The 16,224-nt window shown below is 45.4% G+C and overlaps 1 protein-coding gene across 9 annotated transcripts in view; it reads right to left on the bottom strand.

Annotated features, from left to right (window-relative positions):
* NCOA3 (nuclear receptor coactivator 3) overlaps positions 1-15,407 on the bottom strand; it is a 142,642-nt gene extending 127,235 nt beyond the window's left edge. For all 9 annotated transcript variants that reach the window (XM_029071127.2, XM_029071125.2, XM_029071128.2 and 6 more), the window contains exon 1: positions 15,309-15,407. The gene's annotated coding sequence lies outside the window, so the exon portion shown is untranslated. The remainder of the gene's footprint in view (positions 1-15,308) is intronic.
* Positions 15,408-16,224: the final 817 nt, after the last annotated feature.

Genomic DNA, 16,224 nt, shown 5'->3' with positions numbered 1-16,224 from the left:
TTACTTGGAAATTTCCAAACCTGTCTTATCACAATGCAAAATATAACCGGTCCTGGAATTCTAGTTTGCTAGAGCAAAGAAAAAGAAACTGATCAACAAAGTGCATCGTGGGCATGGAGGAGATGGGTGAAGGGTAGAGAACACTTGGGACTTTGGGTGGGGGAGATTGTTTTGTTCTAAGCAATCAAGTGGGGATCCAGCCTAGTACTTGAACTATTTAGGAATCTGGTCATTTAATTCAAATTCCAGATAGGACGCTCGGCTTATTTTGAAAAGGATCTCATGACATTACACAGCAATGCAGACATTCAAAATTAACAAATGATTACAGCAACTGAGAAACGGAAAGATGAAAATAGAAGTTCGGTATGATCTAGGAGCAGGGGGAGAACAGTACTCAATATGGAGGGTAAACCATATTACATTTACTGGACAAATAAAGAGGTGACACTTTGAAAGCCTTCTGGGCAAGATTTAACATTCTCTTAGAATCCTACGCTCCTTTATGGTTAGAATTAACCCGTAGAAGGTGATACATTACTATGTTTGTACTAACAAAAAGGGAGATACAGACTCATTGATTTTTTTTTATTAAAAGGATAAAAAGGTAAGTGGGTTCTAAACCATGAATTTTAATTAAATAAGGACTTCCCAGCAAGTCTTAACAGCTGAATGTCATTGATTTACAAACAAGGGAATAGCATATCAATACCAATTGCCTGCATCATTCTCAGCCTCTAAACAAGTCCAATCCTGCAGGTTAACGGGAATGCTTTCCCTATAAAATGGTTTTAAGTCAAAATAAAATGGGAAATAGTGTGGCCTAGGGGAAAGAGCCCAGGCTTGGGAGTCAGAGGTCTTGGGTTCTAATCTCAGCTCCATCACTGGTCTGTAGTGTGACCTTGGGCAAATCACAACTTTCCTGGGTCTCAGTAAAACTTCATTTTTATATGGAGATTTAAATCCTACTCCCTCCTACTTAAACTGAGTTCTCTGTGGGACAGGGACTGTGTCCAACCTGATTATCTTGCCTCTACCCCAGTCCGTAGAACAGAGCCTGGCAGGTAGTAAACACTTAACGAGTACCATGAAAAATAAAAGAAGCAAAGTAAACAAATTTAATACATTGTATATTGATATAAGTAATGGATACACTCATAACAAAGGTGGTGTTTACACAAAGTGTTGAGTTGAGTTAACCCAATATAGTTTCTTGGCTTGAATTTCCAGATCACGCTTCAGAAGTCTCCTTAATAGTGCCTGGGTGGCCTCAAATTGAGAATATTTTTAAGACACTATTTTCTTCATTCACCACCCCTTCTCCCCACAGCCCCAAAGCACTTCTGTACCTAGCTGTCCCATTTATTTATACTAATGTCAGTCTCCCCCTTTAGACAATAAGCTCATTGTGGGTAAGGAATGTGTCTCTTATATTGTTGTATTTTCCCAAGCACTTAATACAGCGCTCAGCACAAGGAAAACGCTCAATAATACAACTGAATGAATTAAATTCAAAGCAGTCTGCGATAATGCTATGCTACTTGAGATAGTCAGCCCAACCTAATTTCAACAAATACTAAATTCTCACATGCCAGGTCCATGTAGGAATCAACTGCATTTGCACAAAAAACCAAAGTGAGAGGTGCATTAGTAATAATAAGAATAATGGTATTTGTTAAGTGCTTACTGTGTGCCAGGCACTATACTAAATCCTGGGGTGGATACAAACAAATCAGGTTGGACACAGTCCCTCTCTCACATGGGGCTCATAATCTCAATCCCCATTTTCCAGATGAGGTAACTGAGCCCCAGAGAAGTGAAGGGACTTGCTTAAGATCACACAGCAGACAAGTGGCAGAGCTGGGATTAGAACCCATGACCTTCTGACTCCCAGACCCGTGCTCTATCTACTACATTATGCTGCTTCCCAAAACCACAGTATATCCATTTTACAAAAAGAAAAGCTGCAATCCAGAAACTGTCAACTGGCTCAGGTCACAGAGCAAATGATGGGGGGGAGAATAATACCATTGACTGATTGATAAGGAGACCCAACAAAAGGGCTGCCATGTGCATATGGTGGGGACAGGGTATGGGTGGGGTGGGAGATGGGGGGTAGACACGGTGTGAAAAGAGTGCTGCACGGTAGGCTGGGACCGTTAAAGGAAGTGAACATTTTCTGAGAGACCCTTGTCCAACCTGGTCTGCCCTTCAGGATCTGCCTGGAACCAGGCAGGGCTCAGGAAGGAAAATGTAGTCAATCAATCCAACAGTGGCATTTATTGTGCACTTACTGTACACAGAGCGCTGTACTAAATGCTTGGGAGAGTACAACCGAGATGGTCGACACAATGAGTTTACTGTCTAGAGGGGGAGACAGACATTAATATAAATTACTTTCCCCCACTTCGCAAGCCTTCTTAAAGTCACATCTCCTCCAAGAGGCCTTCCCTAAGCCCTCCTTGCCTTTTCTACTCCCTCCTGCATCATCCTGACCTGCACCCTTTATTCATCCCCCCTCCCAGCCCCCAGTCCTTATTCATTCATTCAATTGTATTTACTGAGCGCTTACTGTGTGCAGAGCACAGTACTAACCGCTTAGAAAGTTCAGCAATAAAGACATTCTATATTAATGTCTGTCTTCCCCTGCAGACTATAAGCTTAGTGTGGGCAGGGAGTGTTTCTGTAACATTTTACTCTAAGTGATTAGCATCATGCTCTCCACACAATAAGTGCTCAATAAATATGACTGACTAAATTTCGGATATGGACATAAATACCGTGGGGCTGACAGTGGGGTGATAGTACAAGTGAAACTGGGAAAGAGCTGGTTCAACCCTGGGTAATCTCAAATCTGAAGGGAAGTAGCATGGCCTAATGGTAGAGCACAAGCCTGGGAGTCCAAAGGACCTGGGTTCTAATCCTGACTCTGCCTCTTGTCTGTGTGACCATGGGCAAGACATTTTACTTCTCTGGGCCTCAGTTACCTCATTTGTAAAATGAGGATTAAATGCCCATCCCTCCGATTTAGACTGTGAGCCCTATTTGGAACAGGGAAAGTGTTCAACCTGATTACCCTGTATCTATCCCAACACTCAGAACAGTGCTTGGCACATAGTAAGAGCCTAACAAATGCCATAATAACAATTATTATTACTACTCTACTGAATTTACCCCCTTTCCTGCTGTCTTTCCCACCCTTCCCCACTCTGGATTAAGAGCCCCTTAAGAACTCAAACTGGTCTGAGTCAATACCCTTGGACCATTTTCAAGAGTAAAAATTTCAAAGCAAGCACAGAAGACCAGGTCAGAGCCAATCCCCCAGGGCTACTGGATTGCTGAATTTGATTTCACGACAGCCTTCATGCAATTCCAAGTCAAGTGGGCTAGCCCAGAGGTTTTCAAGGACTCGGTCACCCAACTGCACATTAAGTCCCGGTATCCTAGGTTGCGCGTGCGTGTGTGTGTATTTGTTAAGCGCTTACTAAATGCGAGAAGCAGTGTGGCCCAGTGGAAAGGGCCCGGGCTTGGGAGTCAGAGGTCATGGGTTCTAATCCTGACTCTGCCACTTGTCAGCTGTGTGACTTTGGGCAAGTCACTTAACTTCCCTGGGCATGAGATGTCACCTCATCTGTAAAATGGGGATTAAGACCATGAGCCCTACGTGGGACATCCTGATTAACTTGTATCCCTCCCCCCACCCTCGGCCCCCAGTGCTCAGAACAGTGCTTGGCACATAGTAAGCGCTTAATGAATGCCATCATTATGCCAAGCACTGTTCTAAGCATTGGAATAGATATAAGGTAATATACAGTCCCTGTCCCACATGGGTCTCACAATCTTAATCCCTGTTATACCAATGAGAAAACAGAGGCACAGAGAAGTGAAGCGACTTGCCCAAGGCCATACAGCAAACCAGGGGAGGAGCCGGGATTAGAACCCACACTCCTCTGACTCCCAAACCCATGCTCTTGCCATTAGGCCATGCTGCTTCCTAGCTTGGGCTACAACACTGGTGAACCCCAATCCTCGTTGAGCCCTTTGGCTCCCAGAGCCTGACCCTGACTGCAGTTATTGGTAGAGACTGACCAAACATCTGGGACAACCACATCGGGTTGGCGGCGAGAGGGAAGTGTGCCCTCAAGCTCCACCAAATCTTTTCCTACTCTCCCTACTCCTTAGGCCGCTGCCCACACTCCAGTGCCCTTCCGAAAATTGGAGAAGGGACAACAGAAGACCAGGACTAGAGCCAACGACCTGGAACCTCTCGCCGGGTCCGCCTGCTTCGTTCGCGTGAGACGCAGGCTCCCCGATCTTCCCCTCGACGGGCTGCTTGCTGTCGCTGGCAGAGGTTCTCCGGCCCACTGACCGGGCTTTGCGGCTAAGGAGAGACAGGTGTGGTGCGGGGAACTAGAACAGTATCTTGCAAAACCGGTCTTCGAGCGAAACGGAGTCGGCCAAGAGAGGGGAAAGAAGAAAGACGTCATATGTTGATGGCAGGGGAACCTTGCTCCTACTGGGAGCTGTTGGTTCTTACTACTGGAGACGAGTGTGGCCCATTAGGACACTTGAACGGCAGCTTGGGGAGGTTTAGGGGGAGAAGGAAGAGGGAGCAAGAAAGAGGGAAATAGGGTTCCTTCTATTATATATATTGAGCGCTTTCTGTGTGAAGATCACTGTATTAAGCGCTTGGGAGATTACAATACCGCTTACTGTGTCCAGAGCACTATACTAAGTGCTTGGGAGAGTACGATACAACAGGTACAGACCCTGCCCACAACGGGCTTACAGTCTAGAGGCTATCCCAACTATGAGCTAGGCCACCCCAGGGACCAAACTCCAACCAGCCTGCCCCTACAAAAGGACTGAGACAGCCTCCATCCATTAATCAATGGCATTTACTGAGCATTTATTGTGTGCAGATCGCTGTACTAAACACATGGAAGAGTACCCCAAGCATGGAGCTTACAGTCTAGAGGGGGAGAGAGACACTAAAATAACAGACATGTACATAAAGTCTGTGGAGCTGGGTGTGGGGTGAATAGCATGTCCTTAAAAGGTATAAATCCAAGTGCCAGGGAGATAGAGAAATGAGGGCTTAGTCAGGGAAGGCCTCTTGGAGGAGATGTGATTTTGAAGTTGAGAGTGGTGGACTGACAGATATGAATATGAAGGGGCAGGGAAATCTAGGCTGGGGGGGAGGAAGAGGAAGAGAGAAAGAGAAATAGGGTGTGTGTGTGCGTGCGCACACACACACCCACGTACCCAAAAACTCAGGCTGCCTTTCCTGGACTCCTTCCTTACCTTTTTACTGATGATCCCCAATCCTTGTTGAGCCTGTGGCTCTCGAAGCCCACCCCTGACTGCAGTTGTCATGGTAGGAATGCTTTCATTGGTGAAGATTAGTCAATCATCTGGGAAAACCACCGTGGGTACCTCCCCTCCTTCCTCTTCCTTAATCCCACTTCATCGCCTTCCACTGTGCCCTTGCCCCCTCTATGTCAATCCCATCCTGAACATCTAGTCCCCTGCCCATCCCAACCTCCCCCTTTCAATCAAGTTCCATCTCAGTTTGGTTTAGCTTTCTTCCCAGCAAGTCAGGACAGTGCTCACTTACTACTGTCCAATGAAGGCCTATTGCCTTTTACTGAGAAATGGCATTTTATTTTCATAGACCGCTTTTTTCTTTCCCCCCCTCTGGGTCACCTGACATGTTTGGGAAAGCACTGCTGACAAGTCTACCCACAACTACACAGCCGACATCTACTTTGCTACATTAGACATACAGACGGTTGAAAAGAAAAAAAAATATATTTTCAAAGCCGTGTCTCCTGGTCATTTAAAAATGGCTGAAAAGTGCAACCTGGAACCAAAAGTTTAAACTGCTCTGGAAACTTAATACTAGAACCGTTCGCCATACGGATTGTTCCCTCACAACATTAAATTTTCTTTATTCCAATAGGTTTTGCATGCAAATACGTCGCATCTACCCCAGTGCTTACTCAGAACGGTGCGGGCACGTAGTAAGTGCTCGACAAATACCCTTTAAAAATAATATGGTTCTTCACACAGACTTCAGCCCAAAAGGGCAGAACAAGCATTCAGGTTTATCATTCATTACTGTCAAAACAAGACATGCAGCTGTTTCCAAGAGCTGATTATAACCCACACTTCCAGGAGCCTGTTCTCAGCCATCTTGTCACCCAGCTTTTATGCTGAATCAGCACTAGAAGCCGCTCTTGACTTCACTCCATTATCTGTGGGTAAACAGCTTAGCTCATTCAATATTTGACCAATAAGATTTAAACAATAGAGCATTACAGCCCCGGTGGGGGCTTTGCTACCACTGCTGCCTACCAAACTATTCCCTATTCTTCTTAGATAAATTGGCTTTTAAATAAAGATGGGAAAACTGTGGGGAAAGTTTTACACCCGCAGATACCCCTCAATATATCAAACTTAAAAATCCATTTGTTTTGACAGTGTATGAACTTAATCCTCAGAGTTTGTTTCCCCCACGACCGCCCTCCCCCGAAGAATACTTTCAAGTCCGTGGTGGTTTACAGTTACATGTGTAAACTATAATAGTTGCATTGGAGGGAAAAAAAAATAGGCAACTTTCATAAATTTTCTTTTCAATTCAGGCGTTTGGCTTTGCATTTCGACTCAACAGAAATTAAACGCAATTATATTATTTACACTAGGGATGGTTTTGTTAGAATCCTTTCCAGTTTCCTCACTTACCCTTTATTTAAAAAACTAATGTTCTCAAATGCATGACAGGGAAGGAACAATAAATACCACAATAAACCTGCAGGCTTCTTGCCTACTGCTTGGCCATTATGCTGAAGATGGTGAACTTTCAAAACAGTAAGTACTGAGGCTGCTTTGAAATTTCCTCTTTCAGATTTTCCCTCCTTCATGGAAGAGCTACTTAAAAGAATGACTTCCAAACTGGCCCTGGGCTTGACAAAATGCTGCAACCAATCACAATTCATGGAACAAACTAAAAACTCTGGGAATTTGCTTTGCCCCCTCATCCCCCTACCCCCACCAAGAAAAAAAGGGGGGGAGGGGAACCTAAAAAAAAGTCAACAGGGAAAAAATTGTTCCTTTTCAAGCACCATTACAGTTCTTTTTTCAGGGGCTACTGAGAGGGAAAAGAGTTTCTAATGTGTGATTTCTGTGGGTAGCATGGTACTAAAACTGTTCTACCATGTAGTTATCCACAGTGCTATTTTCTCTTTTTACCTATCTTTAGGTCGAGAACCAAAGATGTCAAGTGGTCAGATACAATGCACAGAACCTTATTTATTTTCGAGAGAACCAAAAACAGCTATGGTTATTTATATGGGCCATCAAATATAAAGGAAAGCTTTGGGATGAAATTCCTTAATAATTATGGCATTTGTTAAGCGCTTAGTACGTCAAACACTGTTGGAAGCCCTAAAAAATTAGGTTTCCCACAAGATTTGAACTCGGATCACCGGATTCCAAAGCCCAGAGCGTTAACCATTATACCACGTGGCCAACTTTTTCAATAAAGCATTGAGAAATTAACTTTTGATGCAGAAAATAGACCACCACAACGAGGTTCAAACTAGGAAAACAAATTAATCCAAGGTAGTCGAAGGTAAAGGTTTCCCCTTCCCTAACAATGCATATTAGGCAATTAGTCCTACTTGCCAATGAGTAACTCGTTCGGGATCTAGAAATACTTCAAGAGCTCCGAAGTGAACTATGGGCTCAGCTCTGTTCCAGGTTAAGCTAACGTGCTGCTAAATTTAAAAGCAGAAAATGGGTTAGAGATCTCAGTTCAAAGGTACTCGGGGTATCTAGTGATTTATTTTGCAGAACTGTGGCTTCAAAACACTTCCCTTACAGCAGTGTCTAGCCGCAAAGCAATGAAATTAAACATTTCATAATGTGGGAGGAATAATGAAGGAACTTTTCATAGCTACAGCAGAAAACAAGTTAGTAATCCGGTTGGATCCTTGGTTTACAACAAGTTTATAACGAGGGAAAAGACAACAGAGAAAACGATTCCACAATCATTTTTCCTAATGAAGCTAACCATGACAAACATCAGTGTGGCCTAGTGGAGAGAACACGACCTGGGAGTCAGAAGGACCTGGGTTCTAATTCCGGCTCTCCAAATGCTTGCTGTGTGACCTTGGACAAGTCATTTAACTTCTCTGGGCCTCAGCTTTCTCCTGTAAAATGGGGAAACCTGTCATCCCTCCTACCTAGACTGTGAGTGCCATGCGGGACAGGGACTATGTCCGACCTAATTAACTTGTACCTACCACAGCACTTAGAACAGCAGTTTGGCACACATTAAGTGCTTAACAAATACCATAAAAAAAAAAGGTCTCAATCATAGAAAAAAGTCAGAAACATTTGGAACACTCTCATAGAGAGGTAAAACCAGTTTGCCAGCCTTCGCCTTGGTCTCTGTCGCAGGACTACAGAACCTCAAATTTGTGCTATCTAAAGTCAAAAAAAAAAAAAATCAACCTTCTTCAACGCTGGTCCAATATAATTAGTAAAAGGCTGAGTCTGCCATTTATTTTGTACAGGCTCTAATGCTGTCGTGCAAAAGGGAAAAAAGGGATTAAAGCACTAAATGCTTTTGGTAATACTGACCTAGGCAGAAAATTATCTGCACAACTTATATTGTCCTCTTCCAACCGCTCAGTTCAGTGCTTTGCACAGTAAGTGCTCGATAAACACGACCGAATGAATGAACTGATTTAGAGCTGTGGAAAACCAAACCACTCGGCTCTCCATTGCGAGGGTTGATTTAGAAAGACTGTGGATTAGCCAGGCTCTTACTGTAGAGAGGAGGCCTCTCTGCAGGCCAGGACAGGGCCTGTGAGCCTCGGCCAGACTCGGTCCACAAGCCAAGCAGCGAGCATAGAGCCGGCCCAGGCTCCGACTGACCCATTGCCCCAACAGATCGGGCCTCTTCAGGCTCCCTACTGGGGTACTTGGCTTCTAATCCCGGCTATGTCCTTCCCTGCTGAGTGACCTTGGGCAAGTCATTTGACTTCCCTAGGTCTCACTTTCCTCATCTGTAAAACTGGGATTAAAAGCCTGTTCTCATTCCCTCTTGCACTGTGAGCCCCATGAAGGGCTGGGTCAAATCTGACTGCACTGTATCCACTCCAGCTTTTCACCTACAGTGCTTGTCGCATAGTGAGCACTTAAATACCACGGTCATCATCTACACCAGGTCTCTGCTTCACAGAGACCTCTTCTCTTCTCTTGGACTGTGTCCAGCCCAATTTGCCTGCATCCACCCCAGAGCTTAGTACAGTGCCTGGCACATAGTAAGCGCTTAAATACCTTAATTATTATTTTTGAAGCACAAACCCTCCTGGAAAATCGCTGCCCCCTTTTTGCCGTAGAATTCAAAATGAAAAATTGTCATCTCTGCTCACACACCCACACTAACCTCACCCACCACCCCAGGCTACAATTCCCAGTGGGGCCCAGTCTCATGACAGCACAGAATTTCAGACTACCATTTGCATAATTAAGAGTCTGGGAAAAGTTCCCCATCTCAGAGCCCGGAGATCCAGAAACCCCTGTTCCTCCTCTCTGAGGAGGATCTTTCGGCCATTTCATTCCCTCTACTTATAGGACACGTGAAGAAACAGAAAAGGAATTAGGGTCAAAAGTCATTTTTGTTAGCTTGGGGAGAAAGGTTGGTAGAGAGGAGGATTAACTCAAACTAGGTTTCTGGATCACCCAAAGATTTTACTTATCTATGTTAACACTAGGTGAAGTCAAACTTTGGTCAATTATTTCAAGAAAGAAAAAAAGTATCATACAATCTGAACTAGCAAACAGATTGTGTTTACTTGATAAATACTGTGATCACTTCTCCCCGCCCCCAGTTTTTTCATAAGTAGAATTAAATGCAAAAAAAACAAAAACCTGATGAAAACTCAGCAAGCTGAGGTGAAATCTAAACACTGTTGGCAGGCTTAAACCATGTTTAAAATCTAAATTAGAAAAAAGTCATCGTGCTATATATCAAGGAATACAAAGATGCAAATGGTCTCTACAAGCTTGTTTATCAACAAGCACGCAGTTTCTTTAATCTGTTGCTCACTAAAAAGAAAAGGAAAACTCTTCACATATTTCATTCCTGAACCTGTCTCCCTACAGGAAGGTTGGGGGGGTGGGGGGGACGGCATATTTGATAGTATAGTTTAGGTAAAAGCAAATTCAAATCATTACTATGTTCCACTGATCTAATTTGAGTTAAGGGCTAACTTCAGTCCTGTTCAATAACTCCTGCTTTTCTAGGCTTGGCACCTCGATAATACAAATTTACAACTATAAAAAATTGTGGTAGTTTGGCTGTATGCCCAAACATCCACTGGAGGCTACGTTCAGACTAAACTTGCAACAAATTACAAGTTCTCAAAAGAACTGCATATCCTCTGGGTGAGGCTTAAAATTATTCAACCTAAAAAAATAATTTAAAAAAAAACCTAAAGAATGAATCCATTGTCTTTTCACCACCAATTAATGAGATGACAAAGCTGGGTTTTTAATGGGTCCTGCTGCCCGAGCTTTAAAGCAGAAATGAAAGAAAATGATTTCAAATGGTTCTCTTCAAGTAAAGACGTAATTATGTGGCTCTTCCAGTCAGAGGGAAAGAGTATTTGAACGGGTTGATTGCTATCCAACTAACATGAAAATCAGTTTGGTCTAGAGTCCCTGAAATCACTCACACTAGGGATGAGCTCGTTAGGAACACACCCATGTAAATCAAGGATATTTTTCTAAAAACAAATTCCACAGTTACTTTTTGCAAGTTCTACCGGAGCATCTTCCCTGGAAAATGGTTAAAAGGTCAACCACTGACCATATTTTTTCGTATTCTCAAAATTTTAATTGTTATAAAATTATCCAATTGAAGAAAATCCAATTCATGGCATTTTGTTTTCTACACAAATGGCCACTTTATCCAATCCTTTTGCTTATATAGTTCCTTTTCCCGGTTCCATTGACAACCGGCATTTTTTAAAAGGCACTCCTATCTAGTCTCTGAAATTGCTCCACTACAAATCCTAAATAATTTGGAATACACACATGAAATGCAGGCATAAATGCATTCAAATCTTCAGAATGCTCCTGCCTCGGGATTCCTGAATTATTCAGTTCTAAAGTCAAAACAATGAAAACGTCTGTTTTCCAGCATAGTTTTGTATTTTTCAGCCGATGGAGAAACATCCTAGGTAATTTCCAGGACAGTGAGCGTTCCACCATCCCCCTAATGTGTTTTTAAAAATCTCCAGCTCAGCATATGCAGCATCTAGTTTCAAACTGGCCCCCTGCTCTTCCATTCTCTTCATTGTGGGGCGTGTGTGTGTTGTTTTTTTTTTAATTTCTCATAATCAAGTCACTTCTACCCACACACTGCAAAACGGCTATCGCATAATCACTTAGGATCATGGCAACCTAGATTACCGTTCATTTAAATGCAAGACCTGATGCAACCTCCAATGTCAGAGAGAATATAGTGCTCAATATCATTTTACACGTTACCAACAGAGGGTTCATCTTACACACAAACAATGAGCACAGCCCTGGATGTCTTCCCCAGCTGAAGACCCAGAAATGGTATTTCAGCATAATATGCTCACACAGACACATACACACACCCAACCAAGTGATGGACCACTGAGGTTTCAGAAGTTCTCTTCTAATTTGGCGCCGGAGTTAATAAAATTATGATTCAAAATGCAAGATCTTTAGTTGTGCTTTCATCGTGCTGCTTCTGTTCATTTTGGCTCCTTGCATTAAACGGGGCTGTGCTCAGAAAGAGATTAAATGAGCAGCAGTTCAAGCTCTAAAATTATTATTTCCAAAGCCAGAAACACATCGTCCAAAAACTTAGTTTGCATGGGGTGACTGGGCACTTAAAAAACCGAAATAAGTCATTTTTCTCCAAAAAGCCAACCAAAAGGAAACTCTAAGCCTTTAACAATTAGAAAGCTGCTTGGTATTCAAAGCTGGGCATTTCTCTTATCAATTAATATTATTTATTGAGCGCTTACTATGTGCAGAGCCCTGTTCTCTGAATTTGAGCACTGTTCTGAGCGCCTGAATCGAAAGAGATTGGAGAATCTTAGTACCACTGCCCTCTTATTTCACTTTACTCCATTTTAAAAAAAACAAACAAACCACACTGCAGTAAGTAGGCATCTGGTACTTTCCTTCCTGTTTATTCCACGGCACAGTATTCGCAACGAAAGCGGGTTAGTTGCTTTTTAAATACAATACACCATTCCGGAGAGCTTCTCAACACATAACAGGAAGCGTACCCAGTAAATAAAATTGTATTTAACTCACGGGGAGGGAATCCCTAATAACTTTCAAACCCCGATTATTTCCTAATCACAGCATTTAAAAACTCCAGCCAGGGGACCAGTCTGCCCCCTTTTTGACAACTTTTCCACGGTTTCAAAGAAATCGTGTGTCCCCCAGCAACTTGAACGTTGCGAGTTTTTTGAACTGGAGGTGTGTCAAAATCCACCCCGTCGGTGGCTAAAAACCCGTGTTTAAAAAAAAAACAAAAAAGGGACAGAGCCCAGGCCTGGGAGTCAGAAGGTCATGGGTTCTAATCCCGCTCCGCCACTTGCCTGCTGTGTGACCTTGAGCATGTCATTTAACTACTCCGTGCCTCAGTTCCCTCATCTATAAAATGGGGATTAAGAGTGTGAGCCCCATGTGGGACAGGGACTGTGTCCAACCTAATTTGCTTGTATCCACCCTGGCGCTTAGTACAGTGCCGGGCACATAGTAAGTGCCTAAAAATACCATTATTAATAGTAGAAGTAGTAGTATTAAATATAGAGAAGATGCTATGGAGAATATGCTATAGAGAAGCGGCATGGCTCTGTAGAAAGAGCCCGGGGTTGGGAGTCAGGGGTCGTGGGTTCAAATCCCCCCACAGCCACTTGTCAGCTGGGTGACTTTGGGCAGGTCACTTCACTTCTCGGTGCCTCAGTTACCCCATCTGCAAAACGGGAATGAAGGTTGTGAACCCCACATGGGACAACCTGATCACCTTGTATCTTCCCCAGAGCTTAGAACAGTGCTTGGCACATACTAAGTGCTTAAATACCAACAATATTACTATTATTATTAAATGAGCTCTGATGAGCACTAGTTCACAAGATTTGTTCTTGCTTTTATTTCCCCTTCATTGTTGCCCCCCAGAGAGAAGAATTTGGCTGCTGCGGGGGGTGGGGAGGGGAATTTTTGGGAACATTCACTGTCGTATTTTCTGAGCGCTTACTGTGTGCAGAGCACTGTACTAAGCGCTTGGAAAGCCCAATTCAGCAATAAAGATAGACAATCCCTGCCCACACCGGGTTTAGAGTCTGGGGGTGGTGGGGAGACAGACGTCATTTGAAACCGACATGAAGCAGCATGGCTCAGTGGAAAGAGCCCGGGCTTGGGAGTCCGAGGTCGTGGGTTCTAATCCCGCCTCTGCCACATATCAGCTGGGTGACTTTGGGCAAGTCACTTCACTTCTCTGGCCTCAGTCCCCTCATCTGGAAAATGGGGATGAAGGCTGTGAGCCCCACGTGGGACAACCTGATTACTCTGTATCTACCCCAGCGCTTAGAACAGAGCTTTGCACATAGTAAGCACTTAAATACCATCATTATTATTATTATATTAAGGACTCAATAAATACTATTAAATGAACAGTGCTTAGCACATAGGAAGCGCTCAATAAATACTACTGAATGAATAAACAGTGCTTTGCACATAGCGCTTAAATACCATCATTATTATTATAGGAAGCGCTCAATAAATTCATTCAATACTATTGAATGAACAGTGCTTGGCACATAGGAAGCGCTCAATAAATACTACTGAATGAATGAACAGTGTTGGGCACCTAGGAAGCGCTCAATAAATACTATTGAATGATTGAACAGTGCTGGGCACCTAGGAAGCGCTCAATAAATACTACTGAATGATTGAACAGTGCTGGGCACATACGAAGCGCTCAATAATTATTGAATGAACAGTGCTGGGCACCTGGGAAGCGTTTAACAAATCCCAAAATGATTATAGTAAGCACTCAATAAATACTATTGAATGACTGAACAGTGCTGGGCACCGGGTAAGCGCTCAATAAATACTACTGAATGAATGAACAGTGTGGGTCCCCAGTAAGCGCTCAATAAATACTATTGAATGAATGAACAGTGTGGGTGCCCAGTAAGCGCTCAATAAATACTATTGAATGAATAAACAGTGTGGGCCCCCAGTAAGCGCTCAATAAATACTACTGAATGAACAGTGCAGGTCACCTAAGAAGCGTTCAATAAATATGCCTGACTGAATAAATGAGCAGTGCTGGGCGCAGAGGAAAGGCTTTAACAAATATCAGAATGATGATGATGATGAAATTTGGAGATGAAGGGGGGGAGGGGGAAAGGGGGGAAAGGGGGGAGGGGGAAGGGGGAAAGGGGGGAGGGGAAAGGGGGGAGGGGAAAAGGGGGAGGGGAAAGGAGGAGGGGGAAAGGAGGGGGAAAGGGGGAGAGGGAAAAGGGAGAGGGGGAAAAGGGGGGGGAAAAGGGGGGAGGGGGAAAAATGGGGGAGGGGGAAAAATGGGGGAGGGGGAAAGGGAGAGGGGGGAAAGGGGGAGGGGGGAAATAGGGAGGGGGACAAGAGGGGAGAGAGGAAAGGGGGGAGGGGGGAAAGGGGGGAGGAGGGAAAGGGAGGGAGGGGGAAAGGGAGAGAGGGGAAAAAGGGAGGGAGGGGAAAAAGGGAGGGCGGGGGAAAAGGAAAAAGAGGGGGAGGGGGCTTCATCAGCAAAACAAAACCAGATTCTTGGGGTAGGGAAGGCAGGCTTTGCACAACAGCTTTCTTTTTAAGTTGCCAAGAGGAGGAAGATCAACTTGGAGGGCGGCCCGACCCCCGCCCCCTCCCCCCAATTCTCCTCAGATACACACACACACACACACACACACACACTCCGCCCCCTCCCCAGCGTCTCCTCAGAGGCGGCCGTGACTCCCTGAGGGAAAGGGGGGACACGGGCCGGTCCTGGGGGGGGGGGGCGGGAGAAGCTCCCCGACCGCCCCTCACCGACACACACGGAGAGAGCCGGCGGGAGGCGGCGGGTCGGTCCTGCCGGGCGGGGTGGGGGAGGGGACGCGTGTGAGGCGGCGGGGGGCGCCGTCGGGGGGGGAGGGGGGGGGAGCCCGGCGAGCGACGAGCCCAACGCCCTCCCCGCCGCCCTCGCCCCGGGGCTCCGCACTCACCGCCGCCCGCCATCTTCCCCCGCCGCTCCGATGGAAAGAGGAGAGAGGGACGAACGCGCCGCCTCAGCCGGACCCGCCGCCGCCGCCGCCACCGACGACGACGACGACGACCCCGCCGCCTCCGCGCAGGGGCCGCTGGGACCCGTAGTCCCCCCTCCCCCTGCGCGCGCACTACAACTCCCGGCGGCCCCTGCGGCGGCGGCACCACCCCGAGGCCGGGGGGGGGGGTGTCCGGGGCGGACGAGACCACTCCCTCCGGGAGGGGGGGGCGCCGCCTCTTCGATCCGCTTTTTTAAATTAAAAAAAAAAAAAGTCGGTGTTTGTTCATAATAGTGTTGGTATTTGTTAAGCGTTTACTGGGTGCAGAGCACTGTGCTAAGCGCTGGGGAGGGGATACGGGGTCATCAGGCTGGCCCATGAGGCTCACAGCCTTCATCCCCATTTGACAGATGAGGGAACTGAGGCACAGAGAAGTGAAGTTCGTTCATTCAGTAGTATTTATTGAGCGCTTACTAGGTGCAGAGCACTGTGCTAAGCGCTGGGGGGGATACAGGGTCATCAGGTTGGCCCATGAGGCTCACAGCCTTCATCCCCATTTGACAGATGAGGGAACTGAGGCACAGAGAAGTGAAGTTCGTTCATTCAATAGTATTTATTGAGCGCTTACTAGGTGCAGAGCACTGTGCTAAGCGCTGGGGAGGATACAGGGTCATCAGGTTGGCCCATGAGGCTCAAAGTCTTCATCCCCATTTTCCAGATGAGGGAACTGAGGCACAGAGAAGGGAAGTTCATTCATTCAATAGTATTTATTGAGCGCTTACTAGGTGCAGAGCACTGTTCTAAGTGCGGGGGGGCGGATACAGGGTCATCGAGTTGTCCCATGGGAGGCTCACAGTCTTAATCCCCATTTTCCAGA

This window comes from Ornithorhynchus anatinus, chromosome 8, assembly GCF_004115215.2.
Source record: "Ornithorhynchus anatinus isolate Pmale09 chromosome 8, mOrnAna1.pri.v4, whole genome shotgun sequence".
In the NCBI taxonomy this organism is placed as follows: Eukaryota; Metazoa; Chordata; class Mammalia; order Monotremata; family Ornithorhynchidae; genus Ornithorhynchus; species Ornithorhynchus anatinus.
Note: the sequence above shows the minus strand (reverse complement) of the source record. Positions and strands in the feature narration are given on the sequence as shown.